The following is a 15,061-nucleotide window of genomic DNA, read 5'->3' as shown; positions in this document are numbered from 1 at the left end:
TGAAGAAAGTGAGGCAAAGGTCTAGCCAGAATTGTATCCATCATCAGATAGTTAGGTTGGCACCCAAAAGGTACAGCCAGAGATGCAGAAACAGAGTCTTTTTTTATGAATTCTTATTCCCTTGCATTACATCAGAAGGCATTTGTGCACAGAGTGCTCTGTGCACTTACACAGCTCCTCAGCAAGTCCATTAGGGGTTGGCTTTTGAGCCCTGATTTATGCTGATACATGCCTTTATCAGGCTCTGAGTGTTGATTATGTACCATTAGCACATCTCCGGAAACTCAGAGATACTAAAGATTACAGCTTGTGAGCTGGAGGAAACAGAAATGGTTTTCATTTGTAATTTGTTGTGGCACAGAGGGTATCAGAGACTCAGCCTATGGAGATAAAACCTACAATCACTTCTAAAACCAACAAGAGATTACTGCTTTTAGTGTAACTGAGCGGCACATCCACCATCCCTAGGACCCAGAACTGCTGTAATATGAAAATATTGACAAAATTGCAGTGATAGGGAACACATGTTAGATAAAAACAATGCTTTGTGCCCAGAGATATCTCTAAGCAATTGTCACCTGAGGGTAATCAAGGTTTCTAAGATTGCTATGAGGATATCCGTGTCCATGCCATTGGTTCATTTAAAGATACGGTGCCCATAGGTAACCTGAGAGATCAAATCTAATCTCAGTGGTCTTAGGACAGATAAGTTTGAATATGATAAAACTGAACATTGCAACAGCTGCCTCAGTGTAACCTTGATAGCTGAGACTCATATTCCCTTAATGAGCAACATACTTGCCTTTCCTTCCATTTTTATAGCACACACCTAATTTTCTTGCCTTGTATACAAATGAGAACCAAGAACTCCTTTACAGCAGCCACTGGGGCCACTCCATAAATCCAAATCAGGCTCAGAACTCCCCATTTCTAACTATTCACTTATTTATTTCATATGAGAAGAAGTTACCTGAGCAAGAGGCCGTTGCCTGTTGCCATTGCCTGTCAATCCTGAGCATGCCTGCTCTGCCTCAAAATAGACAGTAAATAATGGATGAGTCCAGCTGCCCTTGGGAGCTGGCTCTACCTTCCTGAAGGTTGGGTGTTATAATAGTGAACAGTTAGGCTGTAATACTGAACACAACCCTTTCCTAGTCATTGCTCCCATGCCCCATCTATGACATGAGAATTGCAAAGCCCTGCAGTGCAAAGTCAAACACAGTCCTGAGGGATTTGGATGCTGGAGACTCACAGATGTCTGAGTCAGGCAGGATTTGTGTTTTGTCGGTGTGAAGCCAAGCTAAAGTTGTTCTGAGAACTTCAATCTATTTTTTATTAAATTCGTAAAATTAAACTCCAGTTAACAAGAGTGCCATACAACCAGGCTCTATTTTACATTTGTAATTAGTCCCATTGACTTCAAAGAATCTGTTTTTGTATAATATTTGCAGGGTTGGGATTTGGTTTTGCATCCAATTGATATATCATTTAGCACTTGATATCAGCCCTTCAAAGGGAACATTATTGCTTTACATTTCAAAATCACTTTGTAGTGCATTCTGTATATCTTAGTATTCAAATTGGAGAGAACAACCTGCAAATTCTCACCAGCTCTAGTCATCTGTGGCTTTATTTTGTGAACTAAATGTCTGTGATGAACACAAGGCTACATTCCCCAAACTCTAGCTGATGTCAGTGCTGAAAAAGCAAAACCAGGCAGGACTAATCCCTGATAAAAATAACCCCTAAAATCATCAATTTTTATTCTCTGCCCTTTGCAGTGGAGTCAGTAGATGAGTAAATACACCTGATTACCTGTTTTTATAACTTGTGGCATGTTCTTTTCTTAATGTAACTGGACTTCAACAAAAAAAATCAAACCTGAACTGAAAGCAGGGCTCTGCTAGTTTTACATGAACAGCTCCATTGTATAATTAAAGTCATTCTCGGCCAAAAAAAAAAAAAAAAAAAAAAAAAAAAAAAAAAAAGAAAAAGTGAAATCAGATCCAGGGCCCTCTGGTGGATTGTGAGAAAATTGTTATCTTCCTTAAAATGCTGAGATGAATCGCTGCCTTACAAACCTCAGAGTTTGCATCAACATACAACCTTTGCCCTTTAACATTAGCTTTATGAAAACAGAACTGCAGATTACAGCTCATCTCTGTGACAACTCACAGGCAACGTTACAGGGAAGGTTTTCCAGAGTAAGGCATAAAGAACCTGTCCAAAAAGGAAAAAACAACAACCCATTCACTGTAATTTCTTTATCTGAATGCTTATCAACTCATTACAGCTGAACACCGCAGAGGAATAGATAAGAAAACAGAGGTAGATCAGAGCCAGTGAAAGATTCTGTAAGAGGAAATGAGCTTTTGACCTTCACACAGTTTGGGGAGTTGGCAAGAAAAATTCAAGCAAATGGAATGAGTTGAATATATTCTGTGCTTTACACTTGGAAGTCTTACCAACCCTTCCCTAAGGATTACCCTGCCTTCAAGTGCTGGAAAGACCACATGTTCTCACAATCCTGTCATCTACCCCGGGCAGCAGAAGTTTTGTGAGGTCTAGGACCTCAATCAGCAAAGAAAACTGGAGATGGGCTCTAGGGGAGGGGGGGAAGTGAGATAACTGGGCAGCATGAGCAAGGATAACTCCAAATGGAAGGAGGATTGTGATGCTAAAAGGAAGCATTCCAGGTCAGCAGTGTCTCTGTTCAGCTGTTAGTAGAACAGGTTTCACAAGCTCTTTCTGGAAAAAATTAACCTGGAAACCACAATTGATTCCTTCCTCCATGTCATGTACAGAAGGTAAAGAAGCTTCTGTAAAAGGGTGGAATCCTGGAAAGCCTGCCTTTCCAGCCAGCGGTGATGAGATCAAAATGACATGAACACATAGTAAGTGACCGTATGATTCAATATAGAGTGGAAAATTAAAAAGCTGAGAAGAGGCTGCTTGAGGTTTGACTTGTAGAAACAGGGAGGAACCATTTGTGATTCTCGGTTTTTCTGACTTCTCAGAATTTTCTTAGCATTTCCTTCTTGCAGCTGTAATAAACTCCTAGGTTATTTGCCTTTGTGCTCATTAGTGGTGAATACATGGGGAGGGGGTTTACTGCATCTTTAAATGTTCCCTGTTCTATATAAAATAAGTTTTGAAATAGTTTTGATTAATATAATCACTTCTGTGAAAGTTAAACATCTTAAATGACACTATCTCAAAATAGCAGTTTGGATTCTGGATTTGCATTTCCAGCTCCCAGTTGAAGCAGTTCAGCAGAATCAGTAGGAGGTAATTCATGATTCTGAACTTATATTTTCAGTGCTGAAAGTATTGCTGTCAGGGCTTTGTCCAGCTCTGGTATTCTCAGTATTGAAAGTTACTTCCAGTGAGATCATGAAAAAGAAATGTGAGAACCTGAAGTCTTTTTTACTTTAATTATTCATCTGCTGCTCTTGGACAGAGCCCAGAATTTCAATGCTTTTAGCAATTTGATTTTGTATTAAGAAGAAAGGGTAACTGCTTGACATCTGTTGTGTAAGTGGGCATGGTCGGATACTAAATGCTCCCAGTGCATATTTATTTAATCAAGGAATGCAAGTTTCCAAGGGGTAGATTATAAAACATCTCTGAGAAAAGTGAAAGGAGCTTGTACTGATATGCATGGCAACGAGTCTTAAAATGTAAAGAGTCAAAACTTTTTAATTAAAATCAGAAAACTCATTTGGAGAGCTTAATTTCCCAAAAATGTCTGCTTTAACTTTGGCTTATTTTCCACCAATGAAGATAGAATTCGTATCTTCATCTTCTGTTAAAGCTGTGTTCTAGTTCACCAAAAACATCACTGTGAAGCCATTACCTGTTTGTGTGGTAATGACACTTTCTAAAACATGCCTTGTCCCTGGTGCCACAGTGATCCACTGCAAAGGATCCAGGACGCTATTTTAAAAATGCATTAAATCTAAGCACCAGTGACTGTTCTTGTCAGAGAAAAACATTTCAACCTGTTCTTCCACCCTACTGTATCTTCCACATGTTCCAGTCTCCATGCCATCATTTTCACCATTGATCTGGAAAACATGTTCCAGCAGCTCTAAATAGAAAGCCACTGCTGTGTTTGTCATTCAGATGACAGGAGACCCTTCTGTGTGCCTAAGAAAGGGAAGAAGGGATTGTTGAGCATTTCCAACATTGTATTTTCCCAAAGTGAAACACGAAATTAAATGGCAGCTTAATATTAAAAAAGAAACAACCAATAAAGTCATCTTCAGAGAGAACTATTAAGCTGTTTAAAGATAAAATTAAAATTAGAAACTAATTCTGTAGTCTGCGCTGGACAATCTTTATACCTGAGATCTGATCTTTTAGGTGCTGACTTTCATGGCTAGTGCCTTAGTTTTATGAACTTTTCTGAGGCCAGCTGGTATCAGAATCTGAGGTTCTTCCATGACATTTTTAATGATGTAGCTGGAAATGCTGGTCCTGAAGCTCCTTTTGTAATCATAGAATCACAGAATGGTTTGGATTGGAAGGCACCTTAAAGATCATCCAGTTTCAAACCCCTGCCATGGGCAGGAGCACATTCCACTAGACCAGGTTGTTCAGGGTCCCTGAGAACCCTCCACATGACAAGTATGCCTCCTGCATGCTTATTCCCAGGATGCAGACTCTGCTCACACCAACAACACAGAAACCTAACAGCACTTGCCTACAAGCTGAGGTGAGCAAGCAGGAATCCCCAGCCCAACATTCGTGACTTTTGACCACTATTTCCTCCTTTTCTGCAACTTTCAGAGAATCCACCTCCCTGTGTACCATACCTCCAAGGCCCTGTGGCATGGCTCATGTTGAAGAGTGGCATTCAAGACTGCCTTGTTCATTAACCAGCACATCTTGAAAGTACCTGGATTGCTGCTTTATTCAGGCTTATTTTAGACAACCCAAATGGTGAGTCGTCCATGAGTCCCTTTGAGTAAATATTGCATAACCAGTCTCAGGAGGTTTCTCAAGAAAGTAATTCTCTTTCTGCCCTTCAGATGTTTATGTTCTCAAATCTACCTTCATCTTATAATGCAGAATTGCTTAAAACAATGATATAAGGGACTTCCTGGCTTGCCAGACAGTACTTTTCTATTTCAGGAAACAGTATCATATAAACTATTCACTGTCATTTTAAAACAAGGTAGAGTGTTCTGTCCCTCTTGTTTCTACTTAAAAGCTGTTGCAAAAACTCACTCCTCACAAATTCTTCTAATTTCCATCTTAAATTTATTCACGGGCAGTTTACAGCCATTTGTTCTTGTGCCAACAGTGTACTTTAGTTTAAACACCTTTTCCCCCTCTCTGGTGTTTCCTTTTCTGATGTATTCATAGCTTCCCAAAAGTCACTCTCTATTTTCATTTTGCTGTAGGTTTTAAACTTTGTGCAATTTGTTCAGGTTTTATGCATAACAGTTTTCTGAAACTAGCTGCAGTGTCAGAGATGTGCTTTTACTATGGTTAAATTAAAAGAGACTTCATGACATAATGCCTCTGTATATGTAGATCAAATAGACCATCCCTGTTTTCTTTTCAGTGTGCCACTGTAATTTCATTTTCCTGCTGCTGTTCACTTAAACTCTGGTTTTCTATGTACCTACTTACATTTCTACCTCCCATTGAGAATAAGAATATAGGGAAGAGGAAGGGCAAAGCAATTTCCAGAAGTATTGGTTTACAAGAGAGAGGTCATTTTTTAAAACTAATTTCCAGATTCCATTTCCTAGATGCTCTTCCCCACCCCCGCCCCCCAGTTGGTGTTTGCATCCTGTTCCAGAGCTGGATCACTCACACAATGTTTTAATTGTGCCTTGAATTGCTCTTTTAGATAATGGAAATTCATTCATGGAGAGTAGCTCTGATATAGATTTTTTCAGTCTAGCTCAACTCACTAACTGTTGTCCCTGTGCCCTACTACAGTCATCTCCAGTAATCAGAATTGTACCTTCAGTCTGTGGTGTGTCTCAGACAACTGCCCACACTTGCCTAGCAGTGTCTTCAAAAGCCTTTCCAAGATGCATCAAGGAAAATGAATTCCAAAGGTCACATACCCCAGAGCTAATTAGAAACCCTCCTTGCTTTTTCCAGGTGCTGAGCTTTAAGACAAGACACAAATAAGCTGTCCAACAGTCCCAGGAGCCAAAAGGGGTTGTGAAGTCTGGTCAGCCAGCAACTGCACTACTGTGAGCCTTAGTTAACCCAACGATTTGGTTATAAAAACTGAAGACAGATAAAGGGAAAAGAGAAAGGAAATAAAGTAAGAATTACAAAGAGTCATAATGAGTCAAGTCAAAGGATTGTTCAGGATCCTGTCTCTGAGAAGATCCAGTTGCAGCTGTTTAGAGAAAGTGCACACAGGGAGACCAGGAGCAAAAATACTCACTCTCACAGGGACTAAAAATCCTCTGCCCTCCTTCTTTAACATATCCTTGCAGATTTCCTGCAATCTTTACTGAAAGATTTCCTGAGTCAGACGTTGGAAGCACATCCTTCGTTTAACAGCCTTTGATGGAGGTATATCCATAAATTTGCCTAATCACATTTTTAATTCATTTATGCTTTCAGCTTCCATGGCATCCTGTAGCAATGAGTTCCACAATGTAATTATAGGCTGCTTCAAGAAATACTTCCTTTTGTTTGTTCTGGACCTGCGCTACAATTTCATGATGTCCCTGTATAGTAAGAAATAATGGCTATTGTTCCCTATTTACATCTTCATGCCACTTGTGGGATATATTTTATATATTTTATATATCTCAGTGATTTAGTCATCTGCTTTCCAAGGGGAACACTTCTATTTAGCCTCTCCCCATATGGAAATTATTCCATATTGCCAGTCATGCTCAGTACTCTTTTCTGACCATTATCTAGCTATATTAAAAAAAAAAAAAAAAACACCAAAAAAAACCAACAAAAAAAATCAAACCAAACCAAAACAAAAACCAAAACCAACCAAACAAAACAAACAAAAAAATCCCACAAAACTTGCCAAGGAGGAACTGGGAAGAGGTCAAACTTCTTGTATGATGTAAGGTGTGGGTACACTGGGGATTTGCTGTTGCAGTGTGATGGGTTTTTTGTCTCACTCTACAGTGGTTTCTAACTTTTTTATCTGTTTTTTTTCCTTTTCATTGCTCCCAAACATGGAACTGATATTTTTATTGAATTATCACAAAATGAGTCTGAGATCATTTTTCCTGAGATGTGATAGCTAATTTGGAGCTCATTGGTGCATATCTACTCGTGGCTGTTCCTCCTTGTGTGCAGCAGTTTGCAGTTATCAATGTGGGGTTTCAGCTGTTGTTTCACGATCCGGTTGCTTGAATTTTATGAGGTCCCTTTTGCATCTCCTTGCAGACAGCTTTTGTTTTCAGTAGCCTAATTCCACATAATTTTTAATACTTGTCACATCACTGTTCTCCACTTTCCACATCATTTATGAGTATGACAAGCAGCACAGATGCAGCACATATCCCCCCTGAACTGAGAGGATCTGTCCATTGAACATCATTGTCCCCTCTGCCTCCTCTTTTCAGCCATCATCTCCCAGTCTTTCGCCCTGCAGCTCACTGAGTGTTCCCCCACTGTCCTCCCTCATGCCCAAGTTGCTGATTCTTCTCACAGCACTAAGTATGTGCTCCAACACTCTGCTGTGACAGATGTTTCAGCCATTTGTGTCCTCTGGTTTTGGAGAGACTGCTCTTTAGGGAGCCTGTCTCAGACCCTGATGTTCCAGTAATGAAATATATGGAATTATAGAATTGTTTAGATTGGAAAAGCCCTTAAGAACATCAAGTCCAACTGCTAACCCTGCACTGCCAAGTCCACCACCAAATGATGCCCCCAAGTGCCACATCTCTATGTCTTTTAAATCCTGCCAGGGATGATGACCTTGCCACTGCCCTGGGCAGCCTGTGCCAGTGCTTGACAACCCTTTCCATGAAGAAAGTTGTCTTAATATCCAATCTAAACCTCTTCTGGCACAACCTGAAGCCATTTCCTCTCATCCTGGTCACTTGTTGCCTGGTAGGAGAGCCCGACCCTCACCTGGCTCCATCCTCCTGTCAGGGCAGAGAGAGCAAGAAGGTCCCCCCTGGCCATCCTTTTCTCCAGGATAAGCTCTCCCAGCTTCCTCAGCTGCTCCTCATCAGACTTGTGCTCAGACCCTTCCCCAGCTCTGTTCCCTTCTCTGGACTCACTCCAGCCCCTCAATGTCTTTCTTGTCGTGAGGGGCCCAAAACTCAACTCAGGATTTGAGATGTGGCCTCACCAGTGCCCAGCACAGGGGGACAGTCACTGCCCTGGTCCTGCTGCCACACATGGCTGGACTGCATACAGTATAGAGACACCACATCACACATGTCCAGTAAACAAGGATATGCATCACATGAGCCCCAGACTCAGGCACGGAGGAAGCAGCTCCGTGTCTGCTAAATTGGACCCTGCTGCATTCATCCTTCTCTGATGACGTGGTGAGTGACAGAACTTCTTTTGCACACAAGGGTGTGATCACCTCTCACTGATTCTGTCTAGTGATACCTCAGTCCTGTATGAGAGGCTGGAGAACAGGGTTTGCAGCTTCACAGGCACATCCCAACAGCTGGAGAGGCTGCCTGGATTTGTTACAACTGCCTTAGCAGGAGTCTGGCCCACCTCCTCTTCTAGTGAAACACTAGGCAAAGGGGCAACAGGATCTGAGCATCTTTTGAATCGAACTGCAACCCCAAAACTCTAGAGAATAAAAGGGTGTGTAAGCTGATGCTAAAAGAAGTTGCTGCTTTCTGCCCGGGCTCCCACCCAACTTGGACCTCTGATATCTCCTCTGGTGACGGAAAGTCTAGAGGCATTAGCAACACACAGAAAGATGAAATTGGTTTTGCCACGAATATTGCCAGGGCCAAACCTCACTGCAGTCAATGAGCAGCGAATGTTTCAACCATCGAACCAGAATTCAGGAGCGTGTTGTGCACTCTTTGCTGCCTCCCCATCCACACATCGCCAGTTTCTGATCTGCCTCTCACACCATAATCTTATAAATAATCCTCAGGCATACATGTCATTCAGGGAAACTAATTTTGCCATGATTTTAAGGGGAAGAGATCAAGACAGTGTGGACTGTATTTGATGCATCTGGGTAGGAAAGTCAGCATGGCCATTCCTTCCCCTGCAGCAGAAGCAGCATTTGTCTGCGTGCTCCTGCACTGTCTCTAACTGATTTGATTGAGGCATGACTGTATTATACCATCAGTAACATCTGTAAAAACATCTGAGATGTCTTTGTTTTATTGGAAAACTGAAGACTTCACTTGATCAGTGGCTGGTTTTATTATAAGATCTCATGCAGGTATTACCACTCAGCCAGTGGCAGTTCTCCCACCTAAATCCCCTTGAATTAAGTTTTGAGAGGTTTCAAATACACATTCCATCAAATACAAGGGAGATTTTGGATTCCCTCTTTCTATTACATTTTATAATTCTATTAAAAAAGCAATCAAATTTCCCTGGCAAGAGAGAATGAGTCTAACTTGATCCTAGTTCAATATGCAGAGTTTCATTATCATCGCCAAATTTAACATCTTTCTCATTCTTTCTCCTCTATTTTTTCAGCGTGTCCCTAGAAATGTGAGCTAGTTTCAGAAGGGAAAAACTGCTGCCTGAGCTTGTCTTTGTTACCTCTGTGGCAGCACAGTCCTAGGTCTGTCACACTGTAGAAGCTGCTGGGGTGTTGGGTGGCCTTTTTAAAGCATCCTTTGTGGTTGACCAGTACCAAAGACAAATAACAGTAACAAATTAATTCACCTCTGTCCTCAACTCTTGTGGTCTTGAGGCTCAGAGCTTGTCTTCCAAACATGCTAAGGCAGTCCTTAAGGCTTTATTCACTTAATTCTACCACCATCACAGTACAGTACCATACCCTCCCTCTGTGGCTTTATTCATGGGTGTCATGAGTTAGTGAATATCTTAGCATCCCATTATCTTTAAACACCTGAGTGTTTCTGAAATAAGACTTGAAGAAAAATTTTGTTCAAGTTTAGCCCTGAACTAGCATATCAGCCTCCTTCATGGCTTCCCTGATTGTTTTCAAGCATCTTAATTGATTTAAAACTGCAGCCTAAAATTTGGGAAGAAATTATTTGCAAGTATAGCATTGAATTTTTAAAATTACATGTTTCATCATAGTAAATCCAGTGTGTTGGCTGCAAACAGCAGAGGGTTATATCTCTATTTCTTCCAGCACAACTATTTATCATACTTATCTTTTCCCCCAAAATGTGATGGGGAGATGTGATACAAACTACTTACATGTATTTCCCATGAGACTATCTTACACTCACAGCCAATTGAATCTAACTAGCTAAGTTCTTTTCTATATTTTTCTCTAGATTTCTCTTTTCCTTCTATCCTTGTTTTTCATTACGTCTTTTGTTTTCTTCCTTTTACATATAAACTGTAGGAAAAGCAAATAAATCTGGGCTATGTCTCTTGGCTTTTCTCCTCTTACTGTGGTTCCTCCCAGACTCCTCCTGTTCTGTTCTCCCTCAGTTTATTGTCTCACAACCATGAGTGTTTTCTACCACTCTGGTACAATGATCTTAATGATTTGTAACTCTCTGTGTTCTCTTTACCTTTTCTGTCTTTCAGGAAATCTATTATGCTGTGTAATTCCCCTGAGCTGTAATGAAAGAGTGCTCTCATTATCTAGAAGGTATATATAAGTATATATATATATAATTCTTCAATATATAAGTAAAGACTGTATAAGTAAATATCCATCAACCCAAAGCAGTTGTCTTCAAGCAATGGAAATACAGGCACATAATACTTTTAGTGGAGAAACAGAAACTTCAGCCTAGGCCTTATCTAGAAAGCTAATTAGATTTTGAAGTAGGGAACTGGTTCATTAAAAAAAAAAAAAAAAAGAGCTGATAATTAGCATGTCTTTCCATCTTTTACTCATCTGTTGGAATTAATTTGGTCTGTGGGCAGCACGATCAGGAAACAAGTCTCATCAGCTCTCTTCATTATGTCTGCTCTCCCTCATAATCTCAGAAGGCACTTTTTCTGCTCACATGTGCGTGCTGTCGATAGCAAACCAGCCTTTGTTACTGTTGCTCTTGGGGGGCTTTATAAGGAGTTTAGTTTAGTGAAATAAATAATGTGAATCACAGCTGGCCCAAGATGTGGTCAAGAACATGATGTTGTGTTGCAACCAACATTCTGGGGAGCCACATTTCCTCTTTTCTGCAAGAAGCCAAGCACCTGATGCTGTCAGTTTTTGTGCCTCTTCTCCTGATGAAGAAATTCTCTTCTTTGTTGGGCTGGCTGGAAATTCTCTACTGAGACACACCCCCATGATTTATCCCACTCTGGGAATGAATGTTGATTGGCATCAGGCCATGGGGCCCTTATGTGCGAATTTTGCTTTTTCTGTGAGTTTTTTTTGCTGTGTTTTGCTTTCGTTTGTTGGTTTGGGGTTTTTTTGGTGGTGGTGGTGGTGGTTTTAATTTATGTTCTTTTCTTTGTTCATTTAAAAGAGCAAGGAGATCCAGGTCCAAGTGTGACTTCTAATAGGACAAGGGGAAATGGCTTCAAGCTGTGCCAGGGGAGGTTCAGGTTGGGTATTAGGAAAAATTTCTTCACTGGAAGTGTAGTTAAGCACTAGAACAGGCTCTCTAGGGAAGTGGTGGAGTCACCACTCCTGGAAGTGTTCAAAAAAGCAAGTAGATGTGGCACTTCACACAATATAGCTTAGTGGGCGTGGTGGTATTCAGTTGAAGGTTGGACTTGATGATCTTGGCGGTCTTTTCCAACCTTAACGATTCTATTCTATCGTTCTATTCTATTCTATTTTATTCCCTCACAAATTATGACAGAATTAGTAAGATGAAGGTCTGGAAATGGAGGGTATGTGAAATTTTCAACATCTATTTCAACAACAGAAGCATCAGAGAAAGACACTTTCTTCACTTCAAAAATGGAACAATAGAGTACCCTGAGCCCCAATATCTGGTTCTTATGTTATGCTCAGAAAGACTGGTGTCTTAAATTGCTAAAAGAATTTTCCAGAAATGTGAGTGCAGCCTTTCAGCTGCACTTTTGAAATCACAGTCCCTCTCCCAGAGCAACTAAAGGCAGTTGTCAGGACTCTTGATGCTCAGGGGCTCCAAAGCCCTGACACCTCTCTTGACAGAGTCATTCTGCATTTCAGATGGACTCAGTCACTTGGGCTCCTCGAAATTCTCCTTTGCCTTGGCAATATCAGTATCTCAGCCTGTCAGAGCACAGTCACTTCCATCACAGAAACTCATACGTATTCCTTTTGCCCCAGAACATTTTTACCTATGGTGATACCAGAAGGACAATTAAAGACATGTTTTTGCTGCATCTTTTCAAAGGAAATATATAAATTGTGGATCTCAAAACCGGGCAGAAATTCTTCACTTCTTTTTAAATTAACTAGAACACAAACAAAAGGCCTTAAGTCCTTCTTTGAAAAGTAGAACTGTTTCATAGCAATATAAGTTGGTCATCTCTCAGTCTTCGTTTCCCTAGAAGATAAAATTGTTTAGCAGCCTTTTAGATGTTTCATTAACTTAGTAATTCACAACATTAACTTAGAATACTAATTTTATAATTTTAGTAATTTTAAGTCCTTTAGACTGTGTTATAACTATTTCACAGTGAGAACCTAGTGTCAGCTATATATGATTTACTGTTAGATTATTTTAAAAATGGCTTTATGTTTTGGAGGTTTTCACTATTTATATTTTGGTGGTTTTTGATATATTAACCTGTTCAAAACTATACATTGGGTTTTCTTCTCCTACATCACAATAATAACTCAAAAGCCTACTCAATCAATTTCCTACTATCAATCTTCAGTTCAGGAATTTGAACAAGAAATGGATTCCTGACATAACACCAAGGGATATAAACTTGCACAATTAATTCAGAGACATGAGGGAAGCTCCTGACATGGTCAGATGAGACTTTGAAACTTCCAGGTTCTTGCTCTCCTACAGGAAAGTGTAAAAGGTAATGTAATATGAAAGTGTCATGGAGAATACCACTATTTTCTCTTGCATTCACCACCTTTCTCTGCTCTTTGGGATTAAAATTTGCCATTAGTCTTTGGTTTTGGAATTTCCACTACCAGTGACTTTTAAAAACAGGTTACAGAAACAGTACATAGGGAGTGTTTGAAAGAGTCCATTCTGCCTTGGAGCAAAGGGGTGAACTAGGTGACTTCCCAAGTGCTTGCTAGTCTTGTTTCTGTGATGCAGGGAAAAAATATTAATGAAAAAAAAAAAAGAAATACAAGAGAAATAAAAATATTCTTTTTAAGATTTCTTTAAGCTGGTTATGTAGGAGTCCATTACATACCCAAATCAGTGTCTTAAAGTATCCTTGTTCTGTGAATTACATTAGAAGTTCACTCCATTAAAAGATACAAATAGCTCAAGGAAGGTTTGCTGACACCAGATCTCGGATGCTTTTCTCATCATATCTGTCAGACTGAGATGATAGGGCTTGGCATCCATGCAGGCAGACCAATTAAGGTATTATTTCATCCTGCAAAGCTCAGGGCACTTGTTTCAGTCCGGCAGGTTTTCAATTTCCACGGTGCCTCAGAGATGCAGAGATGTGCTATTCCCCGTGGAAGAATGCAAGAAAAGAAAAACAGGTGCAAATTCCTCACTGCATTTGATTGTTGCTCTCAAGTGTGATTCTTCTGCCCCAAACAATAGACAAAATATTCCAATGACACCTTTTTGAGGTTCACATTTCCTAGAGACCCCTGGTAGCTGCCATTGGAGTGTGACTGCAGGATGTGCTCAAGAACTCGTGAATACTTTCGTTTGCTTCTCCTTACCACTCTGTAACTAGTGTTCTTGATCTCAGTGTATCCAGGCTCCAGGAAAAGAGGATTCTTAAGGATGCCTCATAAGACTGAAATTATTCTTCCACACCTACTCTGACACTTGGGTTTCATGTCCTGCATGTAGATAAAGTCAATAGCAGGGAAGAATATGACCAGAAAAGAGTTGTGGCCTTCAGCAGGCACAAAATAGCATCATTTCAAAGGATTCAGTGGAGCTATGCAAGTACACACAAACTGCAAGTTAGAGACTTGTGACTTCATTGTGGAGGCCCCAGCCCTGTAAGTGCTCAAGGCCATTTTGGATTGGGCTTAGAACAACCTGGTCTACTGGAGGGTGTCCCTGCCCATGGCAGGAGGTTGGAACGAGATGAACCTTAAGGTTCCTTCCAAACCCAAACCACTCTGTGTTTCTATGATTTATGATCCTGTAATGACACCAGGTCCCATGAAAGATTTACTTTTGTTTCAATTAAGCTTGTTCAAACCTCCGATGAAAAGCAAGACAAAAAGGATGGAGAGAGAAAAAGGTGATGTTTTTCAAACAACAGTTTGTTCTCTTATAAAGATTGGAAATATTCACTACCAAGAAGAGAAACACACTTCACATTCCTGTATCTGCAGATCCTCCTTGGAAAGCATGGAAAGATTTGATCCCCTCTTTTGGAGAAATTAACTTTGCAACCATAAGCTTTGAAAAATATAGATTTTTAACTTTAAAGAGTTTAGTGGGTTGGATATTACTGATAGATTATTGATATTATTGATTGCAAGGATAAAATTTTAATGAATAAAAAGCAATACCTTGGAACTGTCCATGTCAAGACTTGCTATGAAAATATCAGGTTGAAATTTCACAAGTTCTGATTTCTAAGATACCTCAGATCCCACTGAGATCAATGGTACAAAAAGATTCAGCATTAACACAACACTACCTCCACTGATGCTCACAATACTTTATATGCCTGTTACAGCACATTGATCAACTTAAAACATCAGTGACTGGATATTGTTGCACTTTCCTCTATCTAGCCCTGTGCTATCAGCTGTAACTATTCAGTTCAGTCTCAGCCTTCATCACTGAGGATCTGTTAGCAGTGCATCAGCAAGTTTGGTTTCTGGTTCATAGCTAAGTTTGTGACCCTC

At 40.2% G+C, this 15,061-nt stretch overlaps 1 long non-coding RNA gene across 1 annotated transcript; it reads left to right on the top strand.

Annotated features, from left to right (window-relative positions):
- The first annotated feature begins 2,778 nt into the window (after positions 1-2,778).
- Positions 2,779-6,529, top strand: LOC135416810 (uncharacterized). The gene is made up of 3 exons (XR_010431748.1): positions 2,779-2,894; positions 4,792-4,944; positions 6,124-6,529. It is a non-coding gene; the product is annotated as an uncharacterized LOC135416810 (long non-coding RNA).
- Positions 6,530-15,061: the final 8,532 nt, after the last annotated feature.

This window comes from Pseudopipra pipra, chromosome 6 (assembly GCF_036250125.1).
Source record: "Pseudopipra pipra isolate bDixPip1 chromosome 6, bDixPip1.hap1, whole genome shotgun sequence".
In the NCBI taxonomy this organism is placed as follows: Eukaryota; Metazoa; Chordata; class Aves; order Passeriformes; family Pipridae; genus Pseudopipra; species Pseudopipra pipra.
This window is presented reverse-complemented; position numbering and strand designations above follow the sequence as displayed.